This window comes from Protopterus annectens, chromosome 4.part0, assembly GCF_019279795.1.
Source record: "Protopterus annectens isolate FY-2018-M chromosome 4.part0, PAN1.0, whole genome shotgun sequence".
Classification (NCBI taxonomy): Eukaryota; Metazoa; Chordata; order Ceratodontiformes; family Protopteridae; genus Protopterus; species Protopterus annectens.
This window is the reverse complement of record NC_056733.1, coordinates 1998147796-1998163048: the sequence shown is the minus strand read 5'-3', so window position 1 is coordinate 1998163048 and position 15253 is coordinate 1998147796. Positions and strand designations below refer to the sequence as shown.

The 15253-nt window shown below is 45.7% G+C and overlaps 1 protein-coding gene across 1 annotated transcript in view; it reads left to right on the top strand.

The window, feature by feature from the left end:
• Positions 1–15253, top strand: part of KPNA4 (karyopherin subunit alpha 4) — a 1407074-nt gene that overhangs the window by 980318 nt on the left and 411503 nt on the right. The window lies entirely within an intron of this gene.

Sequence of the window (15253 nt, the reverse complement as noted above, 5' to 3'; positions counted from 1 at the left end):
TTCTGAAGATGTCTCATTTGCAGACATTCTGGAGATCCTGAAACAGAGGGAAATTGGCCAGCCCTCAACCCTTCGGAGGACGAATCTGTGTATCTTGAGGCGTTGGCTCTCGTCGTTCCACCTCCTGGGTGTCCCCCTCCTTCGACCCCCTCATGCAGGTGGTTGCTAAGAAGGCATGGACGGCTCCTGATTCAGTGGACCCCACTCCCAGGAGACCCTCTAAGTTCATCACAGCTCCATCAGACAAGCAATTTTTATCAAAAGGAGTTTCTGTGGATGCTATGGTGGTAGCTGCTGCCACAAAGAAGGAACTGGCTGATCCTTCAGTGCCTGTCCATCCACCTAACAAGGAATCTAGGTCCATGGATAGGTACGGGAAGCGGATGTTCTCCTCAGCGACATTTACCATGCGTTAAGCTGAACTACCTGTGCCATTTCACTCGTCTTCAAAGGGACTTGATCAAGGAAGCGAGTGAAATGTTAAAGGATCCTACAGCTGCGGGTTTCCAAGAAAAGATGAACACGCAGCTGGCTACCCTTAATTCCATATCCAACTCCTCCATGCGCCTCCTCTCTTACGCGGCCGATGGAGCGAGCAGAGCCGCAGGGACAGGTGTAGCCTTACGTAGGCACGCCTGGATGCGGCTATGCAATTTTGGACCCTTTCAAGACGTCTTTCACGAACTCCCCTTTGATGGATCATCTCTCTTTGGTCCTCAAGTGAAAGAAACCCTGACTAGGTGCGAGACTGATGGCAAGACCCTTTCTGCCGTCGGAGTCCGTTTTTCGACTCCTTCTAGGCCTTACCCCAAAGGCCAGAAGGGTGGGAAGATGTGGTTCCGTAAACAATCTCAAGGGACTTCGCCTGACGCACAGAGTCGTTTTCCTACCAAAGGCAGAGGTGGGAATAACAATGGCAGACGTCGCCCTAGGGGCAGGGGGGGTCCGCAGAACCAGGGCAATCGGGAAGCCTTTCCTGACAAGCCCTTTCAGCATCCCTGAGGTGTTGCCCGACTGCCCATCTTCGGAGGCAGTCGGGGGAAGATTGTCACTGTACCCAGAAGCCTGGCTATCCCTGACTCAAGACAAATGGGTACAGTCCATCATTTCCGAAGGCTATTCTATCCCCTTTCTTCGCTTTCCAAATCAGTCAAAAATCCCTTCCAGATGTTCCACCCTCAAAGGGATATAGCAGCTTTGGAAATTTCAAAACTGCTTGCAAAAGAGCAATTCAGCCAGTGCCAGCAGACCAACAAGGATCCGGAATCTACTCAAGGTTCTTTTTAGTTCCAAAGAAAACAGGGGACTGGAGACCGATTTTGGATCTCAGTGTCTTGAACAAATCAGTCAAGAAAACAAGATTTCGGATGGTCACGCTGCAATCCATTCTTCCCTTTTGGGCAAAGGAAACTGGATGTGCTCTATAGACCTTCGGGATGCGTGCTATCACATAAAAATGAACAGACGCTCCAGAAGATTCCTCCGCTTCAGGCTGGGAACCAGTCATTTTCAGTTCAGGGCCCTGCCCTTTGGTCTCACCACTGCCCCGGTGTTTACCAAATGCATGGCAGTGGTAGCTTCTCACCTGAGACGACAAGGATTCCAGGTGTTTCCATATTTGGACGACTGGCTTCTCACAGCTCCCACCAAGCATCTCCTTCTGATGGCCAGAGATTATACTTTCGCGTTTGTCAAAAACTGGGTATTTCAATAAATTGCGAAAAGTCTGTTTTGTCGCCTTGTCGTACTATTACCTACATAGGCGCAAATCTAGATACTATAAACATGTCTGCAAGGCTAACTCACCAAAGGATATCAGACATTCACAAATTGGTGTCACTTCTTCTCAACAACAACAGAGTCAAAGCCAGGTTAGTTCTAAAGCTGTTGGGAATCATGGCAGCGGCCATACCTCTCCTTCCATTGGCCAGATACCACATGCGGATCCTTCAGTGGATGCTTTTACTCAATGGTCATACCAGGAACTTCCAATGTCTCACACCATTATGATCACGCAAGCGTGCAAAAGCATCTCATGTGGTGGATGTCTTCCCCCCAGCTCCTGTCGGGAAGACCATTTGTTCCACCTCCTCCGGTTGCTACTCTGACAACGGATGCCTCCCTGATCGGGTGGGGGCATTATCAGGGCAGGACAGTCCAGGGCACATGGCAACCAAGCGAATGCCACTTGCACATAAATGTTCTGGAGATGAGAGCAGTGCTTTTAGCGTTGCAAGCCCTTCAAGACTCTCTTCCCTTGGGAACGATTGCAATCCAGACAGACAATATGTCTGTAGTGTGGTACATCAACAAACAAGGCGGAACCAGATCATACCCCCTGTGTCGAGAAGCACTCAGACTGTGGCAATGGGCGATTTCTTCTCAGCGTTTCTGATAGCAACGCACATCCCCGGGAAGTCCAATCACATTGCGGACAAGTTGAGCAGAGCTATACTCATGCCTCACGAGTGGTCTCTGAAAGACTCTGTAGTGAGAGAAATTTTTCTCAAGTGGGGTCAGCCTTGCTGCGATCTTTTTGCTACTCCCCAAAACAGCAAGTGCAGAGATTATTTCACTCTATTCCCTTTACCAGGCCAACCCAGCAGGGACGCTCTAGTCCAAGTTTGTCCCCGGGGACTTCTGTATGCATTTCCTCCTTTCCCACTGATCTCTCAAGTAATACAGAAAGCTATCGCTCAGAAGGCCTCATTGATCCTCATTGCTCCTTACTGGCCTCGACAAGTGTGGTTCCCCTTTCTACATCGATTTCTTTTGGAGCGACCGTGGAATCTGGACCTAGTTCCAGATCTTTTGATCCACCAGTCGGGTCAGTTTCATCGCACCCTCCCCTCTCTGAACCTCACTGCTTGGTTCCTCCAGTTCCAACCGTAGCCAGGCTTCCTCAATTATCTCACTCTGTTAGAGATATATTGATAGCTTCCCATAAATCTTCCACTCGAAAGATTTATTTGAGTAAGTGGCAACGCTTCTCATATTGGGCACAAGGAAAGGACATATCCTTTCACCGCTTCCATCCAACTAGTCCTTGATTTTCTAGCTGAACTCTTCCATGCAGGTTCATCTCCATCTACTCTTAAGGTTCAATTGGCAGCTATTTCTAACTTCCATGTGGGTATTTCTGAATCTGCCCTAATGTCCCACAAACTTTGCAAAGCCTTTTTGAAAGGAGTTTTTCTTCTCAGACCTCCTATAAGAAATCCTCCTTCTCCTTGGGACCTAAATTTAGTTCTTGCTTCTTTGATTCTTTCCCCTTTCGAACCTGCAGCTTCATGTTCCTTATTATCATGGAAAACTCTCTTTCTGGTGGCTATCACATCAGCTAGAAGAGTTTCAGAACTTCAAGCACTCAGTTGTCGTTCTCCTTATCTTTTGTTCCATAAGGACAGAGTATCCTTACGAACTAACCCGTCCTTTTTGCCTAAGGTGGTTTCAACATCAAATCTAAACCAAAGCATTGACCTCCCTGTCTTTTTCCCAGAGTATTCCAATAGGTCTGAACAAAAATTACACTGCCTGGATGTTCATCGTCAATTAAGGTACTACTTGGATAGGACAAAACAATTCAGAAAATCTGATCAGCTGTTTGTCTCCTATGTGGAAAGCAGAAAGGGACTTTCAGTTTCAAAGGTATCATTATCCAGATGGCTAACATCTTTGATTTCCTGGTATATGAAATTAGACAACAAAATTGCCTAATAAACCTAAAGCCCATTCCACCAGAGCTTTGGCTACTTCTTTAGCCTTCCAAGACAGACTGCCTATTGACACCATTTGTGCAGCGGCTACTTGAGCTACTCCTCACACTTTTATTTCTCATTATAAGTTGGATTTAGCTTCTAGGCATAGAGCTAACTTTGGTTCCACTGTTCTCAGGAGTCTGTTCCGTTAGGCCACCCGGGACAAGGTGCTAGGGACGCGGTCCCATCCAGCAAGAATGAAGGCGAGATAGACAACTTAACATATAGAAGTTATGTTACCATAACGTTCCATGTTAGTTGTCTTCTCGCCTTCTTCTTAAGGCCCCACCCTCCTTCCCCTGGCCTGGACAGACCTAGAGGAGTTGTGATCGTGACCTCTCTTTCTACCACCTCTTTCTTAGTCATATGCTATTATGCATATTTCTTGGTTCAGGATGTAGGTCACCCTTCTTTCTTCCTGTTGTTAGAGGTGGATTCTGTTTTACAGTTATACTGTTACTGTTATAAGCTGGGGTTAGCTTACAAACGAGATCTGTGGTAACTCTCGCCTAGCATTGTGGGATATAAGGGGAGCCTCGAGCCGGTGGAACCAACTCTCGAGCTTTTAGAGTGAAGTCGGAGCCGAGGTCGGCTCCGAACCCATCCAGCAAGAAGAAGGCGAGAAGAAGACAACTAACATGGAACGTTATGGTAAGAACATAACTTCTATTTTCCCTTCATACCAACCCATCTTTTATGCCAAAAGTGGTATCCAGGGTAGCCTTAAATCAAGCCATACACCTACCTACCTTTTATCCTAACCCTCAAAACAAAGGGGAGAGGCTGCTTCACACTTTAGACATCCATAGGCAGCTACGTTATTATTTGGACAGAACAAAGTCCTTCAGGAAATCAGCACAACTTTGTGTCCTATGCCGTAGGGGCTCAAGGGAAACCAGTTACCAAACAGACCATTTCCAAGTGGATTGGCCACTGCATACGGTTTTGTTATTCCTATCATGGGAAATCTGTCCCTACTGGTATCAGATCTCACTCCACCAGGGCCACAGCCACCTCTACAGCCTTCCTCAGAGGCGTTCCTACTAAGGATATTTTGGAGGCAGCCACTTGGAGTTCTGTACATACCTTCCCAAAACACTGCCACCTACCCTTATATTCCAGAACAAGAGCAGGCTTTGCCACTGCTGTTTTGCAGGGCATTCTGGCTCAACCCAGTTCCTCATAGTACCTACCACCCTATGCATAGCTTTGGGACTCTACCCATCTGTGATTACTGCAGCTGTATGCACGATGAACATAGTACAGTTTTGTACCTACCATAAATGTAGATGTTCGAGTGCTAATACAGCTGCAGTACAGGTTTCCCTCCCTCCTTCCCCACTTGGTAAAGGCATGGGGCCTAACAACCTCTTCATACCACCTGACTGGGTTATCCTGCTATGTTTTATTTGCTTGCTTACACTGATTTTGCATTACATTGCATTGCTTGCATATGTAGATAAGCCTTATTTATGTATTGCCTTCCTTTTGGGGGCACCTGACATCTGGGGCAAGAAAGACTGAAGAACATGGCGTCGGCTGTGTCTTATATACTCTGGCCTTACTGACGTCAGAAGAGAAAGCAACGACAACCGACGCCGGACCAAGACTTTGGAATTCGGCCGACGGAGGGACCGCCTGACGGCTGAAAACCCATCTGTGATTACTGCAGCTGTATTAGCACTCGAACATCTACATTTATGGTAGGTACAAAACTGTACTTTCTAGCTGTCTTGCTGTATTCATTTACAGCTGCTGCTTTGGCTCCTGATTCCGAACCCCCGGCCCCTAAAAAGCCTGACCATTTTTTAAGGTGTCTGAGGCTTTTAAGTACCTTTACTTGTCTTACTTGAGATCCTGCTATAGTCAGTTTTTGCTGACAAGCCATCCAATATTTTATCCTTTTCCAAACTTCTCCCTTCTGACAGGTTATGGTGAGGCCAGGGGAAAAAAAATTTATACGTCTGCTATCCTGACCTGTAGGGCCATAAATCATCAGACCCATATGACCAAGTAAGTTCTGGCTGTTTTGTCTCAACTTGGGAGAGTGGGCAGGGGTCTCTTCTGACCATCCTGACATTGAAAGCAAGATTTCTTCCCTTTCCTTATTGAGTTCCACTTCACAGATAGCTTGCCACACACTCGACTGTAGTGCTGATTTATCTGATGCTTCTTTTAGAGCTGCTGCTTTCAGGTTCAGTTATGAGGTGGTACCCTTGGCTTCACCTACAGGCCTTACCTGGCAGTATTAAGGCCAAGCTCCTAGATGCTCCTTTGGATAACCAAAATTTGTTTGGTATTGCTACAGACTTGTTTAAGACTACCGGATGAAGGTAAAATTATGCAGGGCCCTATTCCTCCAAATTTCAGAAACTAGCTTTCTAAATCTGCCTTTGTTCGAAGGCAAACTTGTCAGCCTCCTAAAGGAAAAAAGGGTTTAAAAGCACTGTTTTGTGATAAGCTAACCCAGACTTCTAAGACTCAAAAGCCTCCTTTTCAGGAAAAATCTCCTCCCCTCTGTCAGGTTCCCCTGGCTCTCAGGCTTTCACAGTCTCTCCCAATCTAGCAGTTGGGTATTTTACATTATCCATCACGGTTATTTTATAGTATGGAAATCTTTCCCCTTCTCAGGTCTTCAACCTCCACCAGGCCAACCTCCTCATTTTTCTGTGGTCCTGCAAGGTCTGTTGGATCAGGAAACTGCAGAGCCTGTTAGAATCCCCAGACAGGGATGGGATTTTACTCAAGGAGGTTTGTTTCCCAGAAAAAAAGGGGTTGTGGAGGCCTATGTTAACATTTTTCTTAAGAGTCCTTATTTCAGGATACTTTCCATCCAGACAGTTTCCTCTCTTGCTTCCCCAGGCATTCCTGGTTTCACTTGATCTGAAGTACACATTGTCATATCCCCTTCACCTTGTTTTCAGGAAGTTTTTGTTTCATTGTTGCAGTCATCACACTTGGGTTATCTGCCTGCAGGTAACTCTGTCATCCCGAATACCAGAGTCTTGGGATTTCTGCGTCGGATGCTGTCACCTCTTCCAAGACGTCAGGTCGTCAGGGGTATAAAACATGCAGCCAACCCCATTACGTCAGCTTTTCTTGCTACATGGGAGCCCGAAGCAGAAGCAGTTTGCAAGTGCCGGTTGGCCGCTTCCTGAAATTTTTGTTTTTCGAGTTTCAAACCTAAAGTCTTCTAAAGCTAAGTACCCCATTCGGGATCCTTTTTTTCTTGCTCTAACCGATGTCAGAAAAAGTTAACAATTGTCTTGCCTGTGGAAAGCAAATACTTCACAGAGATTTTCATTCTTACTTCATCTGTTTAGGCCCAGACCACGATGTTCCTCGCTGTAGGTTTTGTACCTTGTTTAACGCCCAAACTATTCGTCATCGGGCTATCTTTGTTGCTAAATTCTTTTGCTCTCTATGTTCATCGTGTTTCACTGTTGCAGTCCTTACAAATGGGTTATCCGGCTCCCGCAGTCGGCCAGAATACCAAAGTCCTTGGTATATGACGTCAGCTGCCTCCGGAATATGCCTGACGCCAGGACGTCCAGTACAAAGGCAGGCAGCCAACGTCATTTCCTCAGTCTTTCTTGCCGCAGAGCCCGAAGCAGAAGCAATTTGCATGAGTGTTGGTCTGCCAAGTACCTTCTTTTTGTATTCTGACTTATAAAGTTGAAGACATCCTCAGATAAGTACCCCGTTGGGGACCCTTTTTTCTTGGTTTAACGAATGTTAGAGAAAATTAACAACTGTCCTGCCTGTGGAAAACAGATTCCGCATTGTGATTTTCATTCTTACTGTATTACTTGTTTGGGTCTTGAGCACAACGTCCCAAATTTTTATCTCTGTGCCTCTTTCAACCCACGTACCATATGCTGTAGAGCTAGGATTTTGTATAAGCACTTTGGAGTTTGGCCTGAGTTTGTCTGTATGGCATCCTCTGGTCTCCCGACTTCAGATGTTCCCAAGAAGCGAAAGGAAAAGGACCGTGACAAGCCTAGGGTTAAATTAACCGACAACACCCCTTTTAAATTGGTTTTCGGTTCAGTGGTTGCCAGTGAGGCGCTTCCTTTGCCCCTGCAGTCCGCGGATGTTCAGCAGCAGGTGTCTTCGGAGGCCTTGGCTGAGCCCTCCATTTCGCAGCGTTCTCCTTTGCCTTCGGACCCTCCGCCTGTCGCTGCCTCTGATGGATCCGGGGTCACCAAGCAGGTGCCGGCTTCGGAGGCCTCTTTTCTCCGCCCGGAGAACAAATCCCGACTGACAACTTCGGTTCACACTTAGGTGGTGGCTAGGCCTCCCAAGTCCCTCCGGCTGTCCAGCAGGCCTCCCAGCCGAAAGTCTACCTCTAAACAGGCGCCAGCCTCCCCTCAATTGCCTCAGGCTCAAATGTTTAAGATGGCTTGTGATGTCTTGACTCTTATCAGGGGCTCTCTGCCACCTCCTTCCAAGAGGGCTGGGGAATTGTCCCCGGATGTTTTGTCTGTCTCAGACTCTAAGGTTTCCAGTGCCTCTGCTGATGAAGAGGGACACACTCAGCTTTTTTCCTGGTTTTGAGGATTCTGATGCTGAAGAGACTATCCCTTCAGCCTCTCCTCCAGAAGATTTCTCGTTTGGGGATACTCTGAATACCCTCAGGGAGCATTTCAAATGGGAAAGTCAGGACTGCCCTCAGTCTAAGAAGCAGATCAGGGAGTTCAGGGAGTTCTTGGAGTTGTCTCAGCATAAGCCTTTGGCTATTCCTCCAGTTTTGGAAGTTGTTGATGTTTTCATGGAAAATTCTTTGACTCCTAATTCTGCTCGTCCTGCTCCCAGAAAGCCTGACGGGTATTATAGATTTCCTGATTCTCATCGGTTCCTTTTCAAAAATCCTACTGCTGACCCAGAGGTTATTTCTCCGGGCCCTAAGGATGTTAAGGCCACTGTTGCTAAAAATCCTGTTCTTTCTGACAGGGCATCTAGGGCCTTAGACAGGTGGGGTAAAAAGGTTTATACTTTTTCCACCCTGGCTGTTAGATCTGTTAATTGTCTCTTTCATATCCTTAAGTATCAGCAACTTACTTTGGAGGCCATTAAGGCTAAAATTTCTGGTTTTCCTTTCCTAATGGAGAATAAGGACATGCAAGACTTATTGAATTCTGCAACTCTGGTTGATAAACATTCTCTATATTGTGGTTTTGACACTTTGGAGGCTTCTTGCAGAGCAGCGGCCACTGGGTGTTCTTCGTGTTTCACTGTTGCAGTCATTACATTTGGGTAATCTGCTGGCAGGTTGCCCTCAGTCGGCCAGAATATTAAAGTCTTGGGTCCTGCGTCGGTTGCTGTCTCCTCTTCCATGACGTCAGGTCGTCAGGAGTATAAAACATGCAGCCGACGCCATTTTCATCCGTCTTTCTTGCCGCAAAGTGCCCGAAGCAGAAGCAGTTCGCAAGTGCCGGTCGGCCGACTCATGAAATTTTCGCATTCAAGTTTCAGAACCAAAGTCTTCAACTAAAGCTAAGTACCCCGTTGGGGAAACTTTTTCTTGCTCCTTACCGATGTCAGTAAAAATTAATAATTGCATTACTTGTGGGAAGCAAATATCTCATAAGGATTTTCATTTGTACTGTATTCCTTGCCTAGGCCCAGATCATAATGTGCCTTGCTGTCGGTTTTGTGCTAGATTTAACCAACGCACTGTTAATCGTCGGTATATCTTTGCTTCATAATATTTTGGAAACGGATTTAATTACCCTGAAATGTCGTCGGATAGCAATCCGACTACTGGAGTACACAAAAAACGCAAAGAAAAGGACAGAGACCGTCGAGGTCCAAAACTGACGACGAAGCTTCTCCTAAGCCAGTCGCTGGTTCGCCGGTACTCAGTGAGGTGCCTTCGCAGCCCCTGATACCTGCTACTTTTGAGTTGCAGGCCTCTACCTGGACCCATGCGGAGTCCGGTATGCTGCGAGATTCTCAAGAGTATTATACCCGCGGATGTCTCTCCCTTGGATGGGTCCGGAGCCGCTGAGTAGGCACCGGCTTCTGAGGGTGCTTAAAACCGACGCCAGCTTCAAAAACAAAATCAACTTCTAAGGCTAAAAAAAACGACGCATGAGCCACGTGCTCAGGCCCCTATGCCTAAAAAACAGATGATCAAAATGGCTGAGGACTTAATTACTTTGATCAGGGGTTCCCAACTCCCTCCTGATAAGAGGTCTAGGCAAGACACTGATTATGAATCTTCAGATCAGGTTTCTATTTCTTCTGATTCGTCTTCTGATCAGGAATTTTCTGTACCGCCCTATGAGGATTCAGATGCAGAAGAATCCATCCCATCTGCATCTCCTGAAGATTATTCTTTTGGAGAAACCTTGCATACTTTAAGGGAACATTTTCATTTTGAGAGTCAGGATTTCTCGGAATCAAAAAAGAGGCTTGGGGATTTCCTTCTTCCTCAGCAATAGGCCTTTGGCTATACCTCCTGTATTAGACATTGTAGATTGTTTTTTTCGGAATCCAGCATGGCTCCTGATTCCCTACCTCCGTCTCCTAGTAAGCTTGACAGATATTACAAGGTTCCTGACTCCCACAAATTTTTATTCAAATATCCTGCTGCTGACCCTGAAACTATCTCACAGGGTCCCAAGGGTGTAAAGGCCCCTTCAGCCAAGAATCCTACCCCCTCTGATAGAGATTCCAGGGTGCTGGATAGATGGAGAAAGAAAGTTTATACGTCTGCAACCTTGGCAATTAAGGCCTTAAACTGCCAGTTTCATATGCTTAAATATCAACAGCATGTTATGGGAATTATTGAAACAGAAAATGATGATTTCTGAATGTGTGGAAAGCAAAGAATTACAGGAATTATTGCATGCAGCAAACAGGTTGGAAAACATACTTTGCAATGTGGTTTTGATTTCTTGGAGGCCTCTTGCAGGGCCGCAGTTACTGGATCTGTGATTAGAAGGCATGCCTGGCTCGAGGAGCAAAATCTGCCTGATCATGTTAAAGCTATATTGTTGGATGCACCTTTACAGCATGATACTCTGTTTGGTAATAAGGCAGAAGAGGTGTTAAAGAAACTGGAAGGCAACGCTAAATCTATGCAAACTGTAAAAGATTTCTTACAAGTGCAGCCACCCAGATTCAGTAGACACTGGCCTACAAAAAATTGGTCCTTTCCTGTGTCCAACAGAGCCTCACAAGGCAAATCCAGGTGCTCAAAAGGCTCTAGATACCAATCACAGGGTTCTTACAGGTCAAAGTAATGGGGTACCTCTACCTCCAAATCTGGAGGAAACAAAGCACAATCCTACAGTAAGCAGTCTCAATGACTTCCCTCTGCCATCACCAAGCACTTATCTTTTGGTAGCCCCTTTGGGGGGGGAAATTAGCACTTTATGCTCAAAATTGGCAGTTAATAACCCAGAACAAGTGGGTATTAAACATAGTATCCCAGGGGTACAGATTTCATTTCCATACCTTGCCAGTACCAAACAGTTGGCCAGATCTGCCACAAAATCAATGGGCAGAGGCACAGAAACAAGTTATGTCCCTCATGAATATGAGGGCTATTCAACCAGTACCAGAACAGGAAAAAGGGCAAGGGTTTTATTCAAGACCGTTCCTAGTACCCAGAAAAGACCATGCCTGGCGTCCAGTACTGGATTTATCAATTTTGAACACATTCTCGGACATCCCAAAATTCAAAATGCTGACTTTACAACAGCTTCTGCCCATGCTGGGCAAAAACGCTTGGTTAGTGACTCTAGACTTAAGAGGCATACCTGCATATCCCAATAAGGGAATCGTGCAAAAGATACCTCCGTTTCAAGGCTTGCTTCATGCATTACCAATTTTCTGCACTGCCCTTTGGCTTATCTACTGCACCCAGGGTCTTTACAAAGTGCCTGGCACCAGTAATTGAATTTTGCAGACAAAAAAGCATACAAATCTATCCTTACTTGGACGACTGTCTCATTCAAGCAGAAAACCAGGACATTCTTCAACATCTGGCGTTTGTAAAAAGGCTTCTAACATGCCTAGGGTACACAATAAACGAAAAGAAATCACAACTGGTACCCTCTCAGAAACATTCCTGGGTGCAAGCTTGAATGCATCTGCCCAGATGGCTTACCTTACGTCAGACAAACAAAGGCAACTGACTATTTACTTCAAACGGATGGCAACAAAAACCCAGTTATCTGCAAGACAAATTCTGCAGGCTTTGGGGTTCTTGGCATCCTGCATTCTACTAATTCCATATGCAAGACTGCATATGAGGAAACTACAGTGGTATCTAAAAAGTTTATGGAGTCAACATTGTCACAGTCTGGAAACAATGATCCCTCTCATTCCCTGCCTACAACAGGAGTTTCTTTGGTGGGCAGAGACATGTCACCAGAACATGGGACAGTATTTCACTCTACCCCTTGCCACCCAAACCCTAACTACAGACGCATCAGACTATGTTTGGGGAGCCCATCTGGCAGGGAGATGCATTCAGGGCACAAGGATCCCAAAACAAATGCATCTGCATATTAGCCAGAAGGAGATGTTAGCTGTTCAGAATGCCCTGACAGCCTTCAAGGATTTACTTCATCCAGGACAACTATTGATAAAGACGGACAACACCACGGATATGTGGTACATAAATAAGCAGAGGGGTACACATTCCTACCCCCTTTGCAGACTAGCCATGGCATTGTGGGACACAGCCCTGACTTACCAAGTACATCTTCAAGCTCAATTCCTGCCAGGAAAACAAAATACTCTGGCAGATCTAAGCAGAAATCTTATGGACCCTCACGAGTGGAAACTGGACCCACAGGTCTTAAGCATGATAGAGAAATGGGGGAGTCCAGACATAGATCTGTTTGCTTCTCCTCAAAATTATCAACTGGACAAATTCTGCACAAGGACTTATCACAGACAAGCATGGAAAGTGGATGCCCTATCCTTCAGTTGGAAAAACCTATCAGTCTGCGCCTTTCCTCCTCTGCCTCTTCTACCAAAGGTCTTACTAAAGGTCAGACAGGAAAAACCAACAATGATCCTAATTGTCCCAGACTGGCCTTGCCAGCACTGGTACCCAATTCTAAGGAATATATCTCAACTCCCTACTTGGTACTTGCCTCAAATACCTCATCTACTGTCTCAGCAGAGCAATCAAATTCTGCACAATCAGCTCCAAACTCTGAACCTGGCAGCGTGGCTGATCATGTAATTATTCAAACAACACCTCTCAGTAAATCTGTGATCGATGTCATTTTGGAAGCCAGAAGGCCTAGTACTAGAAAATCTTATGCTGATAAATGGAAGAGATTCTGTGCTTGGAACCAAGCACAAGGAACAGACACAGCAAAGCCAAATATTCCTCAGAATTTACAATACTTGAATGAGATGCTTGACAAGGGCCTATCTTTTTCATCAATTAAAATCCATGCCTCTGTCATCTCGGCTCATTACAACTCAGAGCCTCCCATCTTTTCTCATCCTCTGCTAAAACAGTATCTTAGAGGGGCCAAAAATTTAAGGCTTCCTAGAAGATCACCAACTCCTGCATAGGACCTCAATTTTGTGCTGGAAAAGCTCACCCTGCCTCCTTTTGAACCAGCAGCTACTGCGGATGTAAAGTTTTTATCTTGGAAAACAGCCTTCCTTCTGGCAGTCACTTCAGCAAGAAGAGTTTCAGAACTACAGGCCCTCATGGCTGTGGAGCCTTTTATTACATTTCATCCGGACAGGGTGTCCCTCAGGACCAATCTTTCCTTTATGCCTAAGGTGGTATCCAGTGTGGCTCTTAACCGTACTATTCACCTGCCAACTTTTTACCCAAATCTGCAGAACAAGGGGGAGTTATTCTGCATTCCTTGGACGTACACAGACAACTAAGATTCTACTTAAACAGGACCAAATCTGTAAGAAAGTCTGAGCAACTACTGGTGGCATTTGCTGCAGGAGCAGAGGGGAAGGCTATTTCAAAGCAAACTATTTCAAAGTGGATAAGCCACTGCATTTGTTTCTGCTACTTGCATCATGGTAAACCGGTGCCCAAGGAAATCCAGTCACATTCCACCAGGGCTGTATTCTACCTCAGCAGGTTTTCTCAGAGGAGTTCCAACCAAAGACATTCTAGAAGCTGCTACTTGGAGCTCTATTCATACATTTACAAAGCATTATCATTTGCCTCTCTAAGTCCAGGGCAGGCTTTGCCACTGCAGTTCTGCAGGGCCTTATAGCTGCTCCTTATGCTATTTAGCTCCATCCTCCCATCCATAACTTTGGGATTCTACCCAAATGTTATGACTGCAACAGTGAAACACGAAGAACATAGTACAGTTGTTTACACTTACCATAAATGTAGATGTTCGACTGTTGCAGTCCGGGTTACCCACCCGCCATCCCCCTTTTTTCTAGAACTACTCTTTCCTTCACTATATTCTACAGCCTTTGTGGTGTATTTGTTTTTAGATGAAGGTAAAGTTTATGTTACAATTGCATTTATATATATATATATATATATATATATATATTTGCTCCCCATTTGGGGGGGGGGGGGGCTCCTGACATCTGGGGCAAGAAAAACTGAAGAAAATGGCGTCGGCTGCATGTTTTATACCCCTGACGACCTGACGTCATGGAAGAGGAGACAGCAGACGCAGGACCCAAGGCTTTGATATCCAGGCCGACTGAGGGCAACCTGCCAGCAGATTACTCAAATGTAATGACTGCAACATTTATGGTAAGTGTACTCATCTGTACTTTATCAGAAGACATGCTTGGCTCAGGGAACAGCTCCTTTCTGAACCTGTAAAATCAAAGTTACTGGATGTGCCCTTGCATAAGGACAATCCTTTTCAAAGCAAAGCAGAAGAGGTGTTGAAGTTGGAGGATAAGGCTAAGTCTATGCAAACTGTTAAGGACTTCCTGCAAGTTCAGCCTCCTCGTTTTAGCAAGCATTACCCTTCTAAGAGTAGGACTTTTCCTGACCCTAATAAACAGGGCCGCACTAGATTTAGGGGCTACAGGTCTTCCAGGGGACAGACTTCCACCCGTCAAAAGGCTAAACACTGGCATACTTCATCTTCAGAATCAGGGAGTTCTAAGCAAACTTCCCAAGGCAAAGATTCACAATGACTCTGGCCTTCCCTGCTTGCCTCAGCGGGTCCAGGGTTTCTTTTGGTGGGAAGTTTAGCCATTTTTGCAGACGTCTGGCACACTATCATGTACGACAAATGTGTGCTAAAAATAGTATCCCAAGGCTACAAATTCTCCTTTCACACCTTCCTGGTCCTCCAACGATACCCAGATATTCCCCCACTTCAGAGGGAAGAAGCAGAAAAACAAGTTTCTTACTTGCTAAATCTGGGCGCAATAGAACCAGATGTTAATCGTGTTTCACTGTTGCAGTCATTACATTTGGGTAATCTGCTGGTAGGTTGCTGTCAGTTGGCCTGATTAACAAAGTCTTGGGTCCTGCGTCGGTTGCTGTCCCTTCTTCCATGACGTCA